This window comes from Octopus bimaculoides, chromosome 7 (genome assembly GCF_046866305.1).
Source record: "Octopus bimaculoides isolate indiv1 chromosome 7, ASM4686630v1, whole genome shotgun sequence".
Lineage (NCBI taxonomy): Eukaryota > Metazoa > Mollusca > Cephalopoda > Octopoda > Octopodidae > Octopus > Octopus bimaculoides.
The window spans coordinates 16,011,979-16,038,504 of record NC_142934.1 but is presented as its reverse complement, the minus strand read 5'-3'; the positions used below and the strand labels follow the sequence as shown (position 1 = coordinate 16,038,504).

The 26,526-nt window shown below is 33.4% G+C and overlaps 1 protein-coding gene across 3 annotated transcripts in view; it reads right to left on the bottom strand.

Annotated features, from left to right (window-relative positions):
* The window catches only part of LOC106873380 (uncharacterized), a 177,237-nt gene that overhangs the window by 91,753 nt on the left and 58,958 nt on the right, over positions 1-26,526 (bottom strand). The gene's annotated exons all lie outside the window — the stretch shown is intronic.

Genomic DNA, 26,526 nt, shown 5'->3' with positions numbered 1-26,526 from the left:
TGTCATCATCAGAACCAAATGGCTCCTGTATCAGCATCTTCTTCCAAAAGCATGTTGTTAGTTACTCACACCATCTTACAACAAATCATTATTTGTTTCATCAATAGCATTCAAATTCCCAAGTTTCTTAAAAGAATGTCATAATTTCTTGTCTATTTTCATCCTAGGCCTCTACAATTCATTCACATATTGCTAGTGTTGGAGCTTGTATTATTGCCTCACTTTGTATATGTCTTATGATAGTTCTTGTGAAAGATTCTGTGCAAGATCCATTTTCTGTCTGGGTGTCAAATCAGTTATTTTCATAGATCTTAAGTACCACCTTAAAGTTTCAAATACCAAGTTTCCATCCCAATTTCAAGACAAAAACTTATACAGATTCTCAGGAAACACCACATTCATTTCGTCAGTTTTCATTGACATATTTTGCCAGTTCAACTTGCAACTATGACCACTTGTTATATTTCCCTCTGTTAGTGCATTTGTTTTCTGTCATCTATTTTTCAGATAACCTTTTCCAACTACTAACATTCTAAATTCTTCTCTCTGCATATTCAATCACTCAAAGCTTGAACTTAGCTGTAAACTAGTTTCATTTTTCAAATTAATGTTAAAAGAATGAGTTTACTATGTCTTCACTAATGGTAGCCTACTCACAACTTGTTAGTTTATAGTATTCCTGGTTACAATGTTGAGTTGTATTACTTTTCCTCAGTTGTTTTACAATACTGCAGGTAAAACAGTTTACTTATAGCAGAAAATATTGTGCAAATCCCATTGGATTTACATTTTTTCTTCCCCCCCCCCCCCCCCCCCTGCTGTCTGACCTGAAACACTTGATTAAATCAGCAGAAGGCATTGTGGAAATTTCCTATGAATCTGAAGAAAAAAAAAATCTATAAATATTACATGCAATGCAAGCGTATATATGTATGTGCTGTTTTGTATATGTATCTACTGTACCATTCTAGAATTGTTCAGACGTGACAGAGGCAACAAGTGCTTGTGGTCAATGCATTGGTAGTTTGAATATAGTGTCATGTCCTAGAGTGCACTGCTTCATCATACCAGCTAAACCAGTATGTTACATTAACCCATTTGATACCAACTTACCCAAGGCCAATGCTGGTTCTATATTACAAACTTCCTGCTTTAAAATGATCTGAATTAAAATCTTTCTTTCAAAATTTCATACCAATTTGTTCCAAATACCGAGTTAAGGACAAAGTTATTTTACAAAATTCTTCATTTGTAATGCCCACCCTCCTTGAGTGTTGAAATTGAGCGTTTTGAAAAGGATATCTATTAACATGCAGAACTTGAGTGGATTCATTGTGGATTAGTTTGAGTCCATAAATGTAAGGTTAAAAAAACACAACATTCAGTGTCCAGAAGGAGAGATGTCATAGGTACATAATCATACATACATGCAATTGTGCAAACACAGAGGAATGACTAAGCGGTGGGGTACCATATAAAGTATAGTACTTTATTACTGCCAGTATAACTTGTTCCACCACCATCAAAAAAAGGGGGTGTCAGCCAATATCTCGATCCTATAATAAATGATTGATGCCTGAGCTAAAAATCAATGGCTGGCCTATACACAGGATTGACTTATGTAGATACAGTAACAATATTCTGATGCTTCCAAGAATGCATTGCTTATGGGACGAGCAATCACAAAGATCATGCAGTGAACAGATTTTTGTACTGTGAAACATTGTGGAGCAGTGCCTGGAATTCCAAAAAACACTGGCTTATTGATTTTGAAAAAGCTTTTGACAGAATACACAGAGAAATGCTGTGGTGTACTGCCAAGGCATATGGTATCTGAGAAGACTACATTTCCACCTTAAGAGTCTACAGACTGCTATGTGGGTACTGAAAGTAGCAAAACACAGAATTCTTCAACACCATCACAGGGTTGTCTCCTGTCACCCCTGTTGTTTCTTCTGATCATCAACTTCATCATATGGATAGCCTTGGGAGAAACAAAAACATTACAAAGTAGAAAATTACCCAAAAGAGATTGGGTGATTGGATATTATTCCATAACCCAATCAGCTGTTGGGAAAATGCAGAAGATTACAAATTCATTCATTTAGTTATTCAAAAAATGAATACTGGTGAGGTTTCCCATTGCCTTCAAGATCATGAGGATATCTGAGCTCATTACAAGCTTATGAAAGCTTGTCAATGTCACGATCTTTACAATAGTAAACAATACCCACCGTCCAAAATGTGCAGTAACCTGCTATGCTGGTGACAAAATTTACAGTCAATTCTACTAGTATGCCAGAAACCAATCAGTCACTAAATGATTTGGATATCAATAAAAATGAAAGGAAAATTATCAAACTGACATCTGTTGGAAAAGCGCAATTTGAATGGGTTGGTTTTTTTTTTGTTTTTTTTTTTAGTATAAAAAAAAGGACACACATTTTATATAATAACGATGGTAATGATTTGACAAAAATGGTATTTAGTTTTATCCTTCTATCTACTGTTTTGAATCCTACCAAGCAACCCAGTCCTTCATCTCTCATGATCAATAAGTAGCAGTAATATAGAAATCAATATTCGAAATAATAACTCTAAACTAAATTATCAAATATAAATTGTATACAGATTTGTGCAACTCAATTCACTAACCACAGCCTAGTTACTAGTGAGCCAGCAGTTGAGAGAGAGAGAGATTTGAAGATCTGTTGAGCAACTTCTGATAAACAAATCTGTCAAAGTCAAGTAACTTTAACCAAACAGAGTAACTATTTGGCTACATTACACAAGGCTGTTTGATTACACCTATTCATGGATGGCTACATCTAGCACTACATTCTATAGTTAGCCATCATGAAGAATAGCGTTTCTATTGTAATGTCTATGCTTTTTAAGTAACTATATTAACACACAATAAATATGAACTTCATTTTCTTTTCTTTTCTCCACCCCACCCCACTTTCCTCCTAGATTTAAATGATGACTATGTAGAAGGGATGCTAAAATGGTCTCTTTAGTAACACAATTTGTTTCAGGGATTGTTTTCCTATATTCTAATCAGGGTTTTCAAATATTTTTAGCTTGTTTATTAATGAACAGAAATGCCAACAATTTGATTAGAGCTTACTAACCCATCTTTTCTACTGTCATTCCTGACAAATATTTGCTTGGTTTGTTGGGTCTTTTCTCTTTTTTTTTTTTTTGTATTCTTTCTTTTCTAAGTAACAAAAAAGAAATATCAGTAAATTGATTACATAAATTTGCCTTTATGGACTCAAACTAATCCACAATGAATCCACTCAAGTTCTGCATGTTAATAGATATCCTTTTCAAAACGCACAATTTCAACACTCAAGGAGGGTGGGCATTATAATTGTCAATATATTTTATGTTGGGATTAAGAGAATGGAAAGAAAAATACGCCTTCATATTAATGGATTGTATGGGAGGAGGGGATGTAGTTTAAGCCGTCTGACAAACCATGTCCAATTTAATTAGCCTACAATCAATCTATGCAGCTTATTATATATGTTAATTAGAGTAACTCTGGAATTCTAACCAAGAGCTTTTGTTATTTTTAACCAAATTCTTCGTTGAGTCATTTGTCCTATAAAAGCATACACAGTACATCACCACACAATGCGTAAGTTTAATGTATGTATGTGTGCAGATGTTCATTCATGCAAGAAACAAAATTGCTAATATATGAAACATTTATTGAGAAAACTGCCTTTTACAGCTGTATCAAGTGAGATGTCAGGGAATCTGAAGGACATAATTAGAAGAGAGAAGAAAAAAATTCAGAACACCCAACAACAGCAAAAATATATATATGTATGTATGTTATGCTTGCAACCCGACAACAAAAGAGGTCAATGCAATTAAAATATATTCAATTTTACAGATTTATCTAAGCATGACTTGCTCTTAATGGAAAAGTTCCTTAATTCCAAAATAGTGTTGAAAGTACATCAAAACTGATTATAAAAACATTCCGATTTCTAAGACATGTTACATGTTTATGTTGAGCAGTGAGTGTAGCTAATGAGTCAGCGTGCATAAACCACACTCACTGAAAATCTTTCTCTTTACCTTCAACACTAGATTTAATTTTCTTTTCCTTTTTTAATATGACTCTCATAAAATCAGGGGATAATAAACTTAATTTATTTTGTAAGTATTTTTTTTTCTTTTTCCTTTTCTTAATTAATATGAATATTCAGACATCAGCAATGATTATGTGTGCATGTACAATGTAACTTTCTACTGAGAGTCTCTCACTGACAGCAATCTTTTAGGTTATGTAACATTTTCTGTGGAGAATCTATATAATTAACCAGAGGTTAGGTTGTAAGAGCCATCAGGAGCTACCGAGCAAAAACAATAACAGATCATGCTAAAATTTATAAGGGACATGCTAACTATTATCAGAAAGATTCTCCAAGTTGAATGATAAGATGAAAATAAATTGACTGAGAGAATAAGTGCCTGGGGAAAGATAATAAAGCCAAGCATTAATGAGTTGAAGAAAACTCAGAATGAGGCAGAATCAGCCAGAGAATGATGTAGCCTAACAAAGGAAATAATTAAGAACAAATCAATTTGAGGAAGAAAATTTCCAAACCTGTTTAATTTAAGCCAGAATATGTAGAGAGGAGAATGTAGCTCATATGACCTGCATTGTCCTCTCGATCTTATCATTGTGAAAATGAAAAATATGAGATTGGTTGGGTAAGAGTAGCAAGTGTGGCCTTTTATATAATGTCATGTAAGATGTCAAAATTTGAATATGCACATCAATTGTAAGAGCAGACATCAACTACAGACAATTTAAAACCCTTATGGCATCTTTTTTTTTTTTTATGTAACATAATATACATTCAGAAATTATATATACATATATATATATATATATATATATATATATATATATATATAGTTGAAATTTATAGAAAAACAAAAGACGAAGGCAGGTGTATGAACAACAAGTAAGTGTATTAGTTTGACGCTCAGGAAAATGATAAAGTCTTTTAAGCTTTGAGCCTACACTCTTCAACAAAAAGGAATAAGAGAAAATAAACAGAGAGAGAATGAAAAAACAGCAGTCCAGCATATATATATATATATATATATATATATATATATATATATATAGAGAGAGAGAGAGAGAGAGAGAGAGAGAGAGAGAGATAAATAGATAGATAGATAGATAGATAAACAGATAGATAGATAGAGAGAGATATAATGGTTGCAGACATGGTAGTGTGGTAATGATGCTAGCTCTACAACTATGTAGTTCGAAGTTTGAAACCACTGCACAACACCTCAGGCAAATATCTTGTACCATAATAACCTTGTCAGTGAAATTTGGTAGATGGAAACTGTGTGAAAGCCCATCGCATATACATGTGTATTTTAGCTGTTAATATAACCAGCAGAGTCTCCCATATTTCTGTCTCTAAAGAGAGAGATAACACAGATCTTATAGACTTCCTCACTCATGGTTACTATACACTAACTAGAATGATATCCATCATATGACAGGTGAAGTTAAGGCACTAACTTTTGCCACTGTTTGGTAAAATAAGGCAATGTTATGTTTGTAATAAATTGATGATTAAACTCTAGTGTTGTTATTGATAATATATATATTTGAGAATTTTTTAATAATTTTTATCTATTTTAATGTATGTTTTTACTTTGAAAATACATATTTCACCACAAAATGTATAAAATTATAGCTACTGTACCTATATAACATTACCTGATAACCCAGAGCAGCCTAATATATATTCCAAACATTACCTATCATATGATAGGTAATATTCCCACGTACATGTGCATGAATGCATGTGTGTATCAGCAAGGAATTACCAAGGAACTGGCACAAGAACAAAAATACCTAGTGGTGTCTTTTCTGTCCGTTTACATTCTACCTATTATGTGTTTAATAATTACTCTAAAATACCCGGGTACATGTACAACACTCTAAAAAGCACATAACACTAGCAGCATTAATAACTTCATTAACCCTAAATACTATACTGAGGCACACACCACAAACAATAAGTGCAGTAGGGCAGCAACTACCATGCTTTGATTAAGTCCACTTAGAATCTACAAGAATACAAAGAGAATACATCATGTCCAGATTGCAGTTTTAAACCCATGCAATTAAGCACACTCTGTCAGAATGTACAGTCTGTTCTTCATTGACACAAAAGCGAAGTTTATCTGAAATATATATTTGGGAATTGCATCTAGTCCTTTTTAGATGACTACCTGCATGTCATAGGCTAGCATGATCAGAGCTGACTTGACACCTACACACACAACTGTGTTGTCTAATTTACAAAATTTATTTACTACTCCCATATCATCTGAAAAATCCAGTCTTCAGGCGTTAACTACTTGCACTGTTGTTCACTACACAAATAATCGATATATTTTACAAAATATATTAAACAAATGAATGCCAGCAGTTAAAACCTGTATCAAGGCACATTCAGGAGAAGAAGAAAAAAATTTACTTCATATTCTGAAGTAAAAATATTCCGAGAAATATAATTAAATAATTTATTAGAGTTGAAAATATATATAAAATGAATGAAAAACTAATAACGATACAAAGTTTAAAATTGATGTCTTCATAATATTTAACACTTTTGGATATCATTTATCTTGTGCTTCAAATTCTTAGCTAGTTCAAGATATCAGAAACCAGTCGTCTAATTGCTTTTTTTTTTTTTTTCTTTCTTTCTTTTTTCTCTTTGTTTTGTTATGAAACATCAAACTTCTCAAAGTTACAATACTGAATGAATACTAATTTTACATTTTCAGTAATTTCAATGATGAAATAATTTCTAATGCAATTTATAAATAAGTAATTATATACTACATACTTTATGAAATATATATACAAAATATAAAAGTTTTAAAAGAAAGTGAAAAACATTTAATTTAAAGTATGGTTTATCTGAAATTCACAAAGAAAATTATTGTATTCATTTTGTAAATATACTTAAGGTAAGTTACACCATGAAGTGCAATTGAACTGGGGGGAGAAGGAAAAAATGAAAAACCAATTCTATTAAAATTTAATGGTAAAACTCGTTAATATATAAATAATACTATTTAATTCTGAATGCTAATATAATATAATATCAAATTCCATGGAAACTAGAATGTTCAATTTCAATCATTTCCTTCTTTACTTTATTGAAGGCATTGAAAACGTAAGCAACTGAATAAATAACGAGAGCAAGTTTTCGACTCAGCAATACTGACAGCAGCACAAACAAAATGTTTGCTGTTGACAACAACAATCTAGAAATTGCTGCAAGTCCTGATTACAAAGAGAGAGAAAAAGGAGGGTAGGAATCACAAAGAAAAGGGGGGAGGTGTGATTGAAATGAGGTCTAGTAGGATAGTCTTGGCTTATAGCTAAGCCACTTCAAAAATTACGAAAATCATTTTATTTTAAGGAATTGACAAGTTAACACGTGCGCAATTAGCACCTTGCAGAATTGAATCTGGCAACATATTGGATGGTGACTATTCTTCAACACTACCTGGATACCAAGTTAATTGTCAATAAATTCATAAAATGCTGAAGAGTAAAATAACTTCTTACATTTAAATCAGTCTGAATAAGTTGGATCAGAACTGGCCAATGCAAACATATAGTTTGCTGTAATATCTTCTTTTTTTCTTTTTAATAATATTCAGCATGGCTTGTGTGTTTTGAGAAACTGGTTTCCCAACCATGTGGTCATGAGTTCAATCCTATTGCATGGCACCTTGAGCAAGTGTCTTCTACTATTGCCCCAAGCTGACCAAAGCTGTGCAAGTGGATTTGGTAGATGGAAACTGAAACAAGTCTGTCATGTGTGTTACGAGTGTGCGTGTCCACTACTGCTTGACGACTAGTGTTGGTTTGTTTACGTCTCTGAAACTTAATAGTTTGGCAAAAGAGATCAGCAGTCTGTTCTAGAATGGCTGCAGTTCAATGAATGAAACAAATAAAAGACAAAAAGACTAGAGAAACAAAAATTATCAGCTTTCCCCTTATGTGGACACAAGAATAGAGAAACTAAGTTTGTGACTGCAATTATCAAGAAAATGTACTACTTGAAACATCAATTAGCTAAAAACATTATTTTTCTACAAACATGTTGTTTACTTAACATTTCAAAATGCTATTTTATCCCTTCATCAATTATTCCAGACTTCTTATCTTGGCCTGTTTTTTTTTTTTTTTTTTATGTGAAATGCAAAATACACTAGGATAAGCACAAAACCTTGGAATAATAATCTGACAAATATTTTTGCAAGAGTAAATCAGTCAACAGATGTTAATATCCAAACTAGTCTACAACATGCAACTATTTTTAATTTTAAATATCAATAACAACATAGTTGATTGAAGTATCAGTAATGGCTAATACATATTACCAACTATACTAATTATAAACCATGTTGTGAATAATGTTGAAGTGAATGATGGAGGCAGGTTTACAAAAGGATATTTGACCCTTTTAGTAGCAACCTGCCAGGCAATGCCCATACAAAAGAGTTTATACAGGTACAACACCAACTTACCAGACACCAGTGGTCTAGAATGTCTTATAATTTGTACTAATTTAAAAGCAGAAACTTCAAATTCCCACAGCTGCCAGAGTAGTTTACTGGTGTATTAATTACACTAATATACAGGTGCCTGTATTCATTTAATTGTTTAAGTAAATTTAATATTTATTTAACATAGAGTGTGTTGACCAAGGTGACCACCCCTGGTTAGGAAAAAAAAATCAGTAATTCAGAAAGACATTGGAACCAAAGATACCAGAAAATCCATGTTGTACCTCTATTTGAATTATAATCTCAATTAAAATGTTGTTATACTATGATTGATATCATGAGACTTTAGTTAACACCAGCATAATATATCAATATATAAAGTTATTGATATTTTCATACAGTTCTCCAAAATCTTAATTATACTGAAAATTAATTGAAACATATCGGCAGTCTATTCATTAGATATGTCTTTTTCTTTTTTCCACAAAACTGTTAATACATTAAAAGCCATTCTGTCAGTATAAGAATATCATAATGGTTTTTGGTTTAGCTACAATGCCAGCAACTTTGAGGGGAGGGGCTTAATCAACACCATTGGCTCCAGTACTTGATGGGTACTTTGTTTCATTGACCTCGAAAAGATGAAGGGCGGGGTCAACCATAACAGGATTTGAACTTAGAATATAGAGCATCAGAAGAAATACTACAAAGCAATTTTTCTAATGCTTTAACGATTCTGCCAGCTTGTTAATTCTATATCTAGAAAATCACAGAATTAAAATATGATCACTTTGGAATGTAACATAAAAAATAAAAAATTATAGTACATTCATAATGCAACCTCATTCCTTCATACACACATTTTAAAATAAGCACAACTTATATCACTCCAAGTATGATTCCGTAATAATGATTCAGATATGAATCGTTATACAACAAATTCAAGTATTTGTAAACTGTATTACCGAATGCTTTCTCTTTTCATGTTGGATCATTATTTATTCATTTTATATACTGTCTTTTTATCATTTGTTTGAATCGAAACAAAAATAACTTTCCTACATAAATTTCCAAGAAATGCTATAACAATTAAGATTAGAAACTGCATCTCAGTTAAATTAAACGTAATGAGAAATACAAATGCTGATACTCGAATAGATAACCAGCTTGAAGGGAGCAGAAAAATCACTTCAGTGTAAATGAAACTAAAATGCATTCGCATTCAAAATTCCAACAAAATTTTACCATATTTATGAGATGGTGGCGATGCTAATAAAAGGAACCCAATGAACAAATGAAAACTTAAAATATTCTTCATGAATATTATTGAAAAACTATTCATCTAGTTGCCAGACTTAATTTTATTTAGAACTGACAGCAGATGAATGAGAGCAAAACAACTGATTTAATTTTAACTTTAAATAATAAAATTACTGAAAATTCACTTGCTATTTGAAAACCAGAGCAGTATTTATCCTGTAACAAAATAGTTCCTTATAAGACATTCAGCAATAGAGTGGTCTGAACTGAAAGGAAATAACAAAGAGCAAAACTCTTCCTGGATGCAATAATTATAAGTTGCTAATTTAATTTTGGTAGCTATTAGTTAACTCAAGAAATTAAACTTCATTTGCTATGAGAGGTTCTCATTAAATTCAACATGACACAAGAGAAATAAGTTCAGAATCTTTTACTTTTAAATTATTGTGAAAGCCATCATTACAATCAATTTAACCAGCTTCAGCAAACATAGAAAAACTTCTTGAGGAAATTTCAATACAAACGATGTCCCTGAAAGCATTTGACAAAGCCGCTAACAAGACTGTTCAGACTGAAGTAAATTATAGCTATAGCATTAGTAAATAGGTCACAGTGATGATATTCAAGTACTAATATTTCTGTTATTGGTTTGGTCTGTGCTCATAGCTTTAGAAGCTTTCTAGGCTCAGTGAGATCAATATGGTTAATGTTTCCTGTGAACAATTGCAAGCTGATGGCTGCAGGAAAAAAACATGAATGGGAGAGAGAATTCAAAAGGGATGATATTTCTTGAAGAAAAACTGGTTAAAGTGATCTGTGCAGATTTGGAATGGGGGTGCAATAGAGATGATGAGAAGGTGAGTGAAGGTGAGATGAGACCAGAGAGGTTTGAGCCAGAGAAGCAGAAGCCACTATAGAAGCAATAAAAAAAAAAGGGCAAAGTGAGGAGACATCATGCTTGTGAACCTGAAGTTGGACTACATGTGAATCAGCTGAGCCACCTTTGAGAGATCTGGTCTAGGATGTTGGTATATGTAGCAACAGCACTGTCCCAGATGTAAGAACAGTACTCTATTTTGAGTCTCACCTGAGTTTTGTAAAGGGTCAGTAGCTGTTGAAGGCCTATGTATTTTCTGGGGCTGAAATATTTTCTGGCTCTGAAGAGGAACAGCAGCCCTTGTGATGCAGGTTTGCTATGTTGAGATTGTACACTTATCAGGAGAGACCCTTATTGGTAGGAGGTATTTGTAGCATTGATGATTCTAGCCGTGTAGAATGATCCTTATAGAAGTAGTGCAGGTATAGCCTGGTTATCCAGGTTGCATGTGGACAACATCAAGTATGTAAGATGCACACCAGGGTTGCTAGTGTTGGGTAAGAGAGAGTGTGCATAAGAACTCCATCAGCACACACTGTGATGGTGTAATGTAACAAGAAACACTTGATCATCCAAGAGGTAGATGGGGTCCATGAGCAGACAGTCTTGCATGAGACGGACTCAAGTGCATTGCGAGTGTTATGTGCAGAAACAGTTTTCACCAAATTCCTACAGAGGTCCACCAGCAGGCTGACTTTGCCTGGAGTCAATGTAACCAACTCCCCCCCCCCCGGCCAAATTGCAAGCCTTGTACCAAAATTTGAAGCCATTATTATTATTATTATTATTATTATTATTATTAGGGCAGTGAGCTGGCAGAATCATTAGCACACCGGGCAAAATGCTTAGCAGTATTACGTCTAATTTTACACTCTGAGTTCAAATGCCACTGGGGTCAACTTTGCTTTTCATCCTTTTGGGGTTGATAAAATAAGTACCAGTTGAGTACTGGGTCAATGTGATCGACTGTCCCCCTCCTCACAAAATCCAGGCTTTGTGCCTATAGTAGAAAGTATTATTATTATTATGACAGTAGAGTTCAGGCACATTATAGCATACCAAAACAGCAGGCTTTGCAGTAATAAATCCAACTTTCTTCTCTTCATAGTATCCATTAAGCAATGAGGTGAAATTAACTAAATTTTATTCTGTGAACCTGAAACACTACTGAAAGTCTGATACTCTGTCTAAAGTAAATTTCCCAGACTGAAATCAGCCAAGTCAAAGCTTTGCCAACCCATTATATTACTTCACTAAGCAACTGTCTGTCAAGTAGGTTTTCTATTAACAAATTTTAAGGTAGAATCATCTAACTAAAAGACAACATTCAGAAAATAGGTAATAGCCAATTCCTCTCTCTCACACACACTAGAAAAAATGGGCATTAAAGCATGCACGTACAAACTACACTTATTCTACGCAATTATCACATAGTTTAAATACTTTTATCTTTCTTAATACTATTTCTCTTTACGTTTACCTAATCTTTAAATAGAATTCAGAACAATCGCTCTATTTGGAGTTGGATTTCTAGCAACAACAACAAAAAAAAAAGACAAGCTAAAAATAAAATAATCCCATACTGGCAATAGTGTAATTGGAACTTGGGAAAATACTCGCCTAATTAAATTTGCAAGGAACAGCTAAGTAAACAAAAAACAGAATGCCAACCTACATCCAACAAATAATTCTTGTGCCATTTTATCCTTCATGTTCTTCAATTAAAGGTAGAACATAACATTCAAATAAAATAGTAGAGTACTTCATTAGTTAAAACAACAAATACTTTCTCTTTAAAATGAAAATATTTAATTAGAATTTTTTCCCTCAATTCTTATGTAGGTATCATAAATTACCTTTACTCCTTTGTTCACTCCACTGTCTCTTGAGCAATTTTTCATTATTTTCATGATAGGTATAATTCTAGACAGAATTGTTTCACTCTTCTCTGCACTGGATTCAATTAATGCTCCAAATACTAGCAACACTGAATTCCAATGACACATTGCTATAATTCTGTATAGTATGAATATATTCAAATGGATTGGTTGATCCAGTACAAGCCTAGTATTTATCTTATTGATTATTTATTTTATTGAGTAATCACGGCACCTTGGGCAAGTTCCATCTAAGGCTCATCAATGCCTTATAATAGAATTAATAGATGGAAACTGTATGGAAGCCAGTCACACATGCATATGTGTGTGCATATGTTGACATTATATGGCTTTGCTCATCACCACATGTGCAATACAGTCACCATCATCATCATCATCGTTTAACGTCCGCTTTCCATGCTAGCATGGGTTGGACAGACAGTGATGTTTACATTTCTTGTACAAATGACCGTTTGACACTTTTAAAGACCAGTTGGGAGGTGGGGTCCTTTCTTTGAAAACAAAATGGTGATGAGAAGAGCATCTGGCCATAAAATGCTGCCTTGAAATAAGACCCCCTTCCAACCTACACAAGCATAGAAATGAATAAAACAGCAAGTAGTTTATTTAATCTGGTATGCTGCTATTTTTGGAAATTAATTAATTTCTAACTTTGAAGACAGCTACAAGTTTTTATAAAGGAGAGGCTTAGTCAATTAAATTAACCCAAGTACACCACTGGTATTTCATCCACTCCAGAAGAATGAAAAGCAGTGCTGAACTAGATATGGTTTGAAATCTGAACCCACAATAAATACAAGTAATACTTCTATTCATACTCTCTCTTCTTTCACTTTGTCTCCTTGGTTCTTTCCCTATCACCGTTCTCTATCCACTTACTCTGTCTCTGATTGTTTAAAGTAAATGTGACAATGTAGAGAAGATTTTTTAATCCTGCAAGGGACAAGGCAACCTCTCCAGTGTGGGTACCTCAATGAAATGCACCACCCAGTACACTCCTTAAAATAGCTGGCTTTAAGTGCATCTAGTTATAGAAACCCTGCCAAAATGGATTGTACAAACAAGACATGACCCTCGAACCAATCTAGGAGGAAGTGACTCCAGGACTGACTGAACTGTGAAAACACATCCAACCCATACCAGCATAGAAGAGAGTAAAATGATTCAGTTAAAAACATGTTGATTTAACAGAATGGACAGGAAAAAATATATGCTACAAAACACTATTCCCACATTTCAGTAGTTATTTGTATTGCAAGAGTCAACCAGCTTTAAATTACTAAGCTCCTACAATGCATACAGTTGTCCAAATTTGTAAAATCACCTTGCTAAAACAGGAAACATGTAAATATATTTGTAATAACAAAAGGGGGGAGGGGTGCGAAAGTATGCACATGTGTACACAAGTTCATGTGCATAGCGCAGTCGTGATAAAAATAATACATTTCATTTGATTAGATTAGATTAGATTTTCATATCAAACTAAGTATCCTGAAGCAAAATACTTGTTCCAAACAATAAGAACACCAACATTATCATCCATATAAAAAGCACGTTAAACCAATATCAATATGCAATCTATCTTCATTTACTGTGTAAAGTATCATATTGAAGTAATTATATAGTCATACAAATAAAAATGAAAAAAGAAGAACCAATATAAGTAGTTAGTCATATCTGATCAAACATCAGGTGTTTAGACCATCAAATTAACACATGATTGTGCTTGCATACACAAAATAGACATAAATTGTAAAATACATAAAATTATACAATAATGTGTAATAATATGAAGCAAATATTAACAGTATTTGACATTTACAAACATTTCTTCATTCATATCAATATAATAAATAGTATGCCATTACTTCGAAATTTCTTAATAATTATATAAGTTTTAGTAATTATAGAACTCAAATACTCTGAACTTTATCAAGAGGGAAAATCTTTAACAATTCCATGACAATGGTATAGTCATTTTCATCTAGAAAACCAAAACTCCTTATTTTCAAATTCTCATCAGGTACAAAGAGAAAAATGTCAAACCAAACTTCCTTTTAATCATTTTCAATGTTTCTAAAGAGCCAAAGACTTCTCAGAAACAACTGCTTACATTTGGTGCCATTGATGAAAACTGATTCAAATCTCCCATTGATTAGGACACTAGTCTGTCCAAGGTGACATTTTCTGAAGATTTAGTGCCTCTTTCCAATGGGTGAATTGAAGCATATAAAATTGAATGTTCTAGCAAGAAACATCAACAATTCTATCCAAAGATGCAATGACGTTGGCCTACCTATATTCTATCCAAATAGGCTGATGGAAGCAGAGTAATTATTCTTATTGATAAGAGCAATGCTGTGCTAATCACTCAGTATGAACACATGACTAATCCAGAGTGTTATCCAGTCATCACAACAAGCTTTAACAAGCTAAGAATGAATATTCATATATGCAAATATACGTCAAGAACATTAATGCCATCGACAAATGACTTCAGAATGAAAATAGGATACACTGAAAGAATTTCAATAAAAATGATCAGCATTGAATCTTTCATCCCTAGTATCATCATTAAATTATTTTTCCAACTTCAACATTAAAAAGAAAAATCTTCATGGAGGTTTCTATGGAATTGGAAATTAATGATACTAATTAGATTCAACAAAAATGAGATGTAATAATAACAATTCCTGGTAGCTTCCTTAGCCAAGTATCAGGCAGTTTTCATAAAGGAAACAAAGACCAATTGTAAATACAGGTGTATTATCTTACGGTTACAAAACTATAAAGGTGGAAGGGAGGGGGGAACACACACAAGCTGATGTAGTCACCTGATTTGTTAGAAATCATAGTCAAATTTCCCCCAAATTATATCCCACTGTCTTTGGAAAAGTAACGTGGTCTTGCATTCCCTGCATGCAAAAAAGAATAGATGGTCATGGTAGGAATGCCTCTGAACGAAGATCTAATGAAGTAGATGTTAATAAAAGTACTGAGTTTCTCTGTTGTTTTCACAGGAAACAAAACAAACTACCATTAAGTCAAACTTCACAACGAAATGCCACTAAGTATGTCCAACACGCTAATAATTCTGCCAGGTTGCTGCTTGAATAATAATAATAATAATAATAATAATGACAACAATAACAACAACAATGGTGATGGTAAATTATTGACATTTTATGCCTTTCATAGGAGCATTAATAATGCAAGTGAAATAAAAAAAGAATCAACACTAAGTTGATATAACAATACAACACCTAATGCAACCATGATAGCTATACATTTGATATCTAAAGGAATTTTCATTGTAAATTAAATAGATGTCGATACTATTACGTTTTCTGTCACTATTTTGCAACAGAGTTCCCAATTAACAAAGAGAACACCTGATGCATTCTGCACAAAAGGCAGTAAACCTTGTTACCAGATTGGAACAATTGATGACAAGTATAGAAAGAGCTTAAGAATCAGAGTACAGAAATTTTCCCCACTCCTCTCTCTATATCTTTGATAATTTTCTTCCTTCATTCGCTCAACGTTTTCCTAATTCTCATTTACTCCTCCAAATTAATTAGGTTATTCTTAACCTCCTCCTCTATACATACATATATTTTAGTTTTCCAATAAAATCATGACAATTGAAATCTATGGGCAGATATGGCAGTTATCTTTGGGATACATAAAGAGGGGTTTCTATATCAGATTTTATCCAAAAAATTTCCTAAAATAATTTCCATTACTTATTCTCAAACTCATTCCAGTTTATCTCAAATAAATAGATATCTTGTCTTGGCAAATTTTAGGCCTTGAGCCCTTTATTCAAGAGTGCTAGTATTATCAGTGTCCCTTCAAATATAACAAGTTCCCTTTATTGCCAAGCCCTTCATTAATCAATACCATAACATGCAAAAGCAAATAACGAAAAGATATATTACCAATAAACAAAAACCTTTCTAAACCTATCAAGAAAGCATACATGAAATGTATGTTGAAACAAATGGAAAATTTTTACTACAATAATACACTGGAACAGCATCCATAAAGTAGATAAATGATGAAAAGAAAATCTTACTTTGGATTGAATGTAATACAATATATATAAAAACAGCATGCTTCAATGAACATGTTAAACACAGATTGTTAACCTATAAACACATTTTGAAGGTCAAGTATAAATTTAGTTATTTGTGTCACACTACACACACATACTTTGGAGAATAATAAATAAATAAAAAATGTATTGGAATTTTGTTGCTATTTTTGATATCCATGATTTCATCAGATCTTGACTAGTGTACCAATGTGTGCACATTAACAGATAGCAAAAAACTGAAGGCACAAACATGCATACATGTACACATACATCAGCAAGGCTAATGACTAACAGTGGATGAAAAGAGAAGATCAGGTTATTCTTGTTCCTACTGTACTTTAGTCTTGCAGAGTACGAAATTCTCCCTTGTTATCTTTGTTCTATTTTGCTATATGCTCTTTTTTCTTTCTTTTCTCTTTTGTATTTGTATTTGATATGTACTTCAGGGAAAGTCTCAATGCAAGAAAATAGAGATAGACAAAAGGTAAGCATTTTATTATTAGATATGATAAAGAAGATTATTATAACAATGATTGTATCTGTCATGTATAAGACATCTAGAATTGCTAAAATTTGCTATCAACTTGATGAAATGCAATTTGGTCAAAACTACCCTGAATACCCCCTTCTGATACTATTTAAGATGCATCCAAACAGTATATGACTAATGGAATAAAAAAAAAATTAAAAAACATTACATAATGGGTCAGCCTTTAAAAATAAATGGATGTTGGGGTTGATGTCATATATAGAAAGTCATTTCAGGTTCAATTTGGCAGGTTTTACCAAACATGGCAACATTCCTATGGAATTCTGACTACAAATTATCTTTCCAATATAAGTTTGGGCTGCTTGAGATAGGTATTTGATAGAAAATCAGTTTTCCTTGAGCTTTCGCCAAAGGAAGAGTGTATGCATATATAATACTTCCTTAACTTTTGTGACCTCATGAAAAGCTATACTTATAGAACCAAATAGCATTATCCCAAACACTTTTAAATATAAATCAATTAAAAATGAAGAAAACCACATTATTTATTTATGGCACTTCTACATAACAAAAAAAAAAAAAAAATTCAGCATATAGTTTAACCTATTATCCTCTGTGTGTGCATGTGTGCACACACGCATACACACACACACACACACACTTGTTTTTAATGTTGTTCAGCCCAAAGTCAGCATTTAGCAGACCTACAAACAAAGTTATTCAAACCATGACAAATCACATCATATTTTCAAGAATACAACAGTATCCTTGAAAGAGGAAATTTTGATGCTATTCTTCCACCATGAAGTTCTTTTGGTGGAGGGTACTTTATTACAACAGAAAGGAACATTTTTATGCAGTCTCATCATCATCATCATCATCATCGTCATTTAACGTCCACTTTCCATGCTAGCATGGGTTGGATGATTTGACTGAGGACTGGCAAGTCAGCAGGCTGCACCAGTGGGGGGGGGGGGGGCACATTTGACTTTGAAGCAATCAGGACACGAAATATTTTTTTTGTTTGCTTTTTATATAAACATAACGCCAGAGATGTTACAAGGGAAGAAAATGAGGTATTTGTGTAATATCTTTCTCAAGAACACTAGTGACGCAAGCAGAATGAAAGGAGGACATCTACAACCAAGACATCTAAAACTGGGTCGCTGACTTACCTCTATTTTAAGATGCATAGTTACTAAAGCAGAAGTCAAAAGTGCTAACCTTAAAGTAAAACCTCTAAGTGCAAATCAATTACTTCAGTAGTAGTTTTTAAGTATTTGCTAAACAAAATCTCATCAGTAGACAAAAGTCTTTCCTAACAGCCAATGCTTTCAGTAAGCTAAATCCTAATTCAAATGTGTCTACTTGACCAATTTTTTTCAGTGTTCAAAAGATTTAAAATTGGAATTTTTTTTTTTTTGTTATTGTATCTCTCAGATGTTATGTAAGCTCTTATTGAGATAATTACTCTTCAAGCTTAATTTATACCATGAATGCCAAACATATTTTCCATTTTCCTCTTTTTCTTTTCTTTTTCGTTTTTTAGACATTGAAATAAACATCAAAATACCAATACTTCTGCTTTTTAATTCATATTATGGTATTTTACAATTTTACTGGCAGCAAATTAGCAAAATCATTAAGAGTGCTGGATAAAATACCTGCTGGTATTGTTCCAAAAACAGGCAATACGTACAGAGGTCTATTTCTTTAATTAAACCCTTGAAGACAGGCAGTGCCCCAGCATGACTGCAGTTCAAAGTCAGAAACAAGTAAAAAAAAATAATTAAAAAAATACATAAATAAAAATAAAAGAAGATAACTCTCTGATTTGAAATTCCTCTGAGGTCAACTTTTACTTTTCATCCTTTCAGAGTTGATGAAATATTACCAATCTGGGGCATTAAATTGGTGGAGCAATAGAAGGGTCGGGCAAGATGCCTTGTCCACTACAAGGTCCAGTTCTTGTGATGTGGTGGTTTATGTGCCTCATCAACCCTGTGACCTACTCCAGCACAGCACAAGCTCCTGGTAGATCACCCCACCACCTCATGCTGGATAGGTCAAAGACTAGAGACCAGTCTAATATGGACCACTTCTTCTAGAGGTAGAAATGGATTTGCATAGGACTAACACTCCTATCTAGAAAAAAGCAAAGTCACAGAAGCATCAATAACAATTCAAAATGAACAAGACCTAGAAGAACCTTGAGTTGAGAACAGTAGAGCAAGTTGGCTTATGCTCCATAGGGAATTCAGAGCTTAAGAAGTAAGATGCCTTTTAATAGCTATTTCAACTCTTTGCATTCTGACAGCAGTGTTGGCCAAAATTGGCAACCTTTCCTTTGGATAAGCATAAGCAATGTAGAGAGGAGAAGCTTGTATGCCTAGGCAAGTGCTTGACTTACATTAAAAAAAAAATCATACCCAGGCTTGCACATATATATTCAATTGCATGGTTAAAATTGACTAATGGAGCCCCTACCTATTACATGGCAAACCCATTATGTTACCATACAAGTTTTCTCCTCTCTCAATGCAACACAATGTACCCACAGCTACAGGGAGGAAAAATTCATATGACACCATGATATACCTAAGCATGCTAAAGGGTGTGCGTGTATGTGTGTGTACATGCACACATAAACTTAAATTATAAAGCATAAAGTATAGTTTCAGAAAAATGCTGAAAATGAACACTAAAGGTGTTGTTGGTAAAGATAACAGCAGTGATTAGATGTTTCATGTAATTTTCTGGGTTTGTTTAAAAACTCATTTAAACAAGAACTGATAATAGACAACTTACTGAAAAACAGCAGAGACTAAAATACAAAACCTCTACTTTAATTAGATCATGTGTAAAATCCATTTAATGAATTTGAAATTAAAATCTCTATGGCTATACACTACAAGTAAAAGATAAAATGTTAATGGGCTCACAAGAATGTGTAGGCTTTGACATAGATTACTAGACAGACTTTAAATACTTCCATTAGCAGCTAATCTATATGACTTAAAGATTTGTAAACATACATGCGTGCATGCACACACACACACGCACACACACACACACACACACATTTTCCTATTTGATTTGTGATAATTTGCTTGCTTCACAAAATCTCATTACTTCTTGCTTCAACAAATTAGAAAATGGGAAGCTTTTTTGGATCCCCTAAGTTTTTTTTTAAGGATTTTTATAACTCTTTAAGTCTTGATCACGAGGGCTCTTCTAAGCAACTAAAATGGCAAAATTAGTCACAGACCTTAAGACAGGAAATAAAAGGTCTTAAGTCTCACTATTATAACTTAAGTCTAACATATTAATTTTATCTCACTTATTATTCACCAATCAGAGATTATCTGAGAAAATTGCCCTCTTAACATCTGCAGAAACCAGTTAAAAGAATCTTTAGAGACAGGCACAAGCATACCTGTATGGTTAAGTTTGTTTTGCTTCACAACCATGTGGTTTCAGGTCCTATCCAACTGCACCACACTTTGGGCAAGTGTCTGCTTGAGCTTCAACTTGAGCAGTATCTTGTGGGTTTGGTCAACAGAAACTGTTGAACCCCCCCCCCCATATATATATGTATAAAGAAAGAAAAGGATAAAGAGACCAATGGCAAAGTTAGAAATATATTTTATTTTATGAAACTTTACCATTGGTCTCTTAGTCCTTTTCTTTCTTTATACATACAAATACACGACCTATGTTATATTCCCCACTCATGTTGCTACAACGACAGGGGCAAAACTAGCCGGTATACAGCACTTACTCGGTATTACCTGTATCTTTAGGGTTTGGTTGACTCCAATACCCTTCATAACCTTTATATATATATATAATCTCTCTCCCTCTCTACCTCTCGTTGCTCATTTTCGTTCTTCGACTCTTCAAGCTCGCACGTACTTCTTTGCCCCTCCAGTTCGTGCCTCACAGCGTTCAATACATACACACTTCACGTCTGGCTGTACAGCCTTTTTGTTTGTTTATTTCACCGTTTCGTTTCCCTGTCTTGTTTTCCGTCCGCCACTACCCTCCACGAAAACAATTTAATTTGTGTTCGTGGGAAGAGCCATTTTAACGATGCGTACTGCCTTAATTCTTCGAAACGCCGGGGTTTTAATGGTGGCAGCTGATGAAGGAGATGTTTCTATGTGGCCTGCTCGTTTGTTGCACCTTGTTTACCATTTTGTCCATGTTCTTTTGCCACGTCATGTACCCAGTAATGTATCTATATGTACATGTGGATGAAGGTATATACATACATGTACATATATATGCATATACTCATATATTGTTTATAGATATATATATATATATATATATATATATATATATATATATATATATATATGCCTGTATGCACACACCTGTGTGTGCTAGTCACTACATGTTTCCACACCTAACATCAGTCAGACAGCAACAATAATGTTATGCCCTATATATAAACAAAAGTCCAGCAACTCAGCAGTTTGTGTCAAGTCATGGAATTAAAGTACTTGCTTACATGGGCAACTGCCAGTTTTCCTCAAAAAAATCTTGCTCGGGTTTACGCATACATATGCATGATCAGAGCTAATTAGTAATTTGTTTTTGTTTTTTTTTCTTTTCTATTTTTCTTTTTTAATAAACTTCTGTAATACTCATTTGAACTACATGCAGGTATGGCTTTGTGTTAAGAAGTTTGCTTCCCAACTACCTGGTTAGGTTCAATCCCACTGCATGGTACCTTGGGCGAGTGTTTTCTACCATAGCCTCGGGCTAACCAAAGCCTTTTGAGTGGATTTGGTAGACAGAAACTGAAAGAAGCCTCTCACACACATGTACACACACATCAATTTGTGTATGTCTTTGTGTTTACATTCCACCCCAACATCACTTGACAGTGTTGAAATGTCTACATCTCTATAACTTAACAGTTCAGCAAAAAAAAAAAAAAACACCTGATAGAATACATGCCAGGCCTTAAAAAAAGATTTGCAGTGTCCGAACATGGCCATAATCCAAATAGCCAAAACAAGTAAAAGATCAATTAGATTGTCAACTTTATGACTTTTACTGATTTTGCATTTCTGCTCACATTTCCCTCTATATGCATACTTTTACTTACATATATTCAAACTGAACATCATCACATCTATCAAAGATGGTCAACCTATCTTGCATGCACCGAAAGTGTTACACTGAGTTAGAAATGCTACTTCTTCACATTTGTTTATAATTGTTCAACAGACATTTGATGTATGCTTGATCCAAAGGTAGCAGCTAGTGGCACCTGTCCATCATGGTTTTTGCCATCAGTTTACAGTTGACACTCCCACACTAGAGTTGCACTCTGTTCATCCTTTGTGAACATTGTTGCATTTTTACTGGGGGTTTTTTTGTAAATTAAACCTGGTTCTTTTTTTTTTTATTTTACACTTCAAGGTGCAAAAAGTTAAAAAAAAAAAAAAAGAATGAGTAAAAGAAAAGCAGAAAGTGATATTAAGTGTAAATTCAATGAATAGTGGGGAAAGGAGCTTCTATTTATAGCAGATCCTTCAGGAAAACCTGCTGTGCATTGTTTGTGAAAATAGCTTTTCACATAATAGAAGACATAATAGACACTACACAACACAACAGAACAGACTAAAATAGAAGGAAAACTAAAGCAAGTGTTGGGGGTTTGAATGGTGAAAAGAAATGCGGTTGAGGAAAATGAAGAAATCAAAAAAAAGAAAACAAAAAAAATCTTTGCTGTAAAATGCAAAAACTTTGGTGATGAAAGATGTCTTATGAAATTGCTTTAGCTATTGCCTCCAAAATGGGAGCCTTTCTTTGATAGGGAAGAAAGTGTTTGGTTTTTATCTCTAAATATTTGATAAAATATTGAAAGAAAAGAAGGTGAAAGGAAGAAGTTACAAAACACGCTGAAGAATTTATGATTATACGAGCAAATGAAATGCCCTTTATTTTCTCATACCTTTGGCTGAATTGATCAACATGTGTGATATAGGTCAGTTGACCGTTTTTATAAAAGCATCGATAATTTCAGAGTCTTTGAACAATTTGTCGCTCTTGAATCACCTCAATGAAAACCTGATGGAATTATGTCAATGATCTGTTAAGTCACTGCAGGCTACAACTCTGCTTGAAAACATTTTAGACTGTCCTCTAGTAAAGTATTATTGTCCTATATACACCAAGAGTCATGTGGAAAACACTTGCAATCCTTCAATATGTTAATGGTTGTGAAATGCATTGATAAGATTAGAATTCAGAGAATATTGTGACACGCTAGATTTAGAATATGGCAACCTTGTCCTCCATTGAGGTGGATTTCTAGAAGACAGGTTCTAAGCAGACTTTTGAAAATGAAAAATACTCTTCATAATTTTCTACAAGAGAAAAAGAATTAAGAACCAGAAAAAATAGCTCTTTTATATGCTAACAAATGACTATTTGAGACAGCAACAAATTCCTTCATAGTTTAAGTAAATGACAGGAATACATTTATCATTATCATCATTGTTTTAATGCCCACTTTTCCATACCAGCATGGATTAGGTGAAACTTATTGAGGTAAATATTCTACAGGTGAGTGCTCTTCCTCAAACCAACCCTTATCTGTTTCCAAATAAGGCAATATTTCCCCATAGCCCTTCAAACAACATCAAGACACATATTACACACAGAAGAGGTTTCTAACAGTTTCCATTAATTCCATTCAGAAGGCATTGGTCAGTCTGACGCCATAGCAGGAGAAACCTACCCATGGTACCATACAATGCAAACAAACCCAAAACCTCATGGTTATAAAGAAAACTTTAACCATATGGTCATATCCATGACTATCAAAACAAACTTAAGATTGTTCAATACTTAACAAATAAATGAAGATTTGAACCAGTTTTCACACTTAGAAAATCAAATTGAATATACGGAGGAAAATGGCAATTTTACAAAAAAAAAAAACTTTTTTTTTTTTTAAAGAAAATAATTAAAAAAATCAAGTTTTCAAAAGTCATTTGAAAGTCATTTTCATGATTTTGCTAAAGAAGAGACCTTGAACACTGGCATTTATAAACCTATTTCCACAAAATGAAAACAAAAAAACAAAAACAAAAAAAATCATGAAAATGCAGAGTAACATACAAATGGAACTTATTGGCTTAAAAACAAATTCATTATTGGAAATGAAATTTAAGGAGCTGCCCTCTGTTCCAACTACAATCCATGTGATTAATTTCTGGCAATTGTAACCCTAAAAACACATTTTTTTAAAAACTTTAAAAAAAAAAAAAGAAAGAAATATATTTGCCCAGAGTTAGACTTTTTTTTTTTTTTTTTTTTTTTTTTTTTTTTCAGAATGACACACAGATGTGAACAAACATTACAATCCATGAAATAGATTTTAGAATTGGTGTGGGGAAGAAAAAGAAGAAAAAAAACATAATCGACTAATTAAAGTTTGAAGAATTCACAGCTGCTTTCAAGGAACAAATTTTAGTTCCAAACATAAAAACCCTTGGAAAAATTATTTCCTTAGTATTCTGATAGGTAATCTAGTATATTTGGGTTATTTAAAAAGAAAACATACCTATTTAGCCGTTACACTATTTCAAACCTGTAAATGGAGTAGGGGAATTTGATGTACTTTTATTTTAATGATTTAGTGTGAAACCAAACTAAACAAAATAAAAGAAATCAGTCTGAAAGGAAAATATGAAAAAGGAACAGACTGGATGTACAAACAAACTACAAGATCGCTGAGTGAGTCGAGTTAATGCATACCTTTACCAAAGCAGAGACAAGGATGCATTTGAAACAATAACCTTTAAATCATATGACCAACAATATTCAATAATTACATTTCAATAAAATTTATGAGAGAGATATAGGGGTGGGGGATAGAAAGATTGTGTGTGTGTGTTGTTGTTGCTGATGCTGCAAAGATGAAGAACCAAGTCATGGCCTGAAGAAAACTTCTCTGATCTGACCGGTAATTATCACATGCATGTGCACAGAGCAATACTGATTACTGTGGAACCAAATAATATGAGTCTCAATTATTATGCAGTTGGTAGTGTATCACCAGAATTTGACTATTGCATATAAGAATTTACTATTGAATACAGTATGTATAAGGAATGAAAAATAATACAGTATTTCTTCAGTTCTTTTTCTTTTACCTCCCACGGAGTTGTTCTTTGGTACATTTGCATCATCATTGTTTTAATGACCACTTTTCCAAGCTTGTATGGGTTGGATGGAGTTTATTGAGGCAGATTTTTCAGTGACCAGATGGCCTTCCTGTTTCCAAACAAGGTAATATTTCCACCATGGCAAGACATGATTTCAGAGAAGACAGAAAATTAATGACAATGCTTCTACAATAGAGAACTCATTTGTAACTATCTCATGATGTTGAAACACACACACACACACACACACACAGAGGCTTCTATCAGTTTGTCTATCAAATCCACTCACATTTTGGTTGGCCCAGGGCTATAATAGAAGACACTTGCCCAAGGTGCCAGGGAGTGGAACTGAACCTAAAACCATGTGTTTGGGTGACAAACTTCTTAACCACAAAACCATACCTGCATATACTTTCTATTTTGGGTAACTAAATTACTTCAATTTCTTCAGATCACACAATTCAGACAAAAACTCAGAATTGAATTTCTAGCAGGTTTCTTTGATCAAACGAAAATCATGGAAATATAAGCTAGCGATATAATGTATTTACCAAACTTGCCAAAGAATACACCCAAATCTTGCTTTCCAATCACTTTATTAACTTATTTTAATATAAAGCAACTAAAAAAATTTTTTTTTTTTTTTTTAAAAAAGGCCTTATATGGTTCTGAGTTCAGGCCCATTATGTAGCATTTTGGGTAAGTTTCTTCTATTATAGCCTCAAACTAACCAAAGCCTTGTGAGTGGATTTGGTAGATGGAAATTTTTAAATGCTGGTCGTGTGTGGGTGTGTGTCTTTGTGCTGTGTTTTCCCCACCACCACTGCTTGACAATCGGTGTTGGTTTATGTTTCCATAACCTAACAGTTCAACAGTGAGACCAATAAAACAAGTATAAGGCTTACAAAATAAATACTGGGGTTGATCTGTTCAATTTCACTTTTTAAAGAGGTGCCCCAGCATGGCCACAGTCCAATGACTGAAACAAGTATAAAAGATAATTCTAAATCCTTAAAGCAACATACTCAGCAGAGAGTGGCTGTGTGGTTAAGAAGCTTCCTTCCCAACCATGCAATCCTGGATTCTGTCCCACTGCATGGCACCTTGGGTAAGTATCTTCTACTATA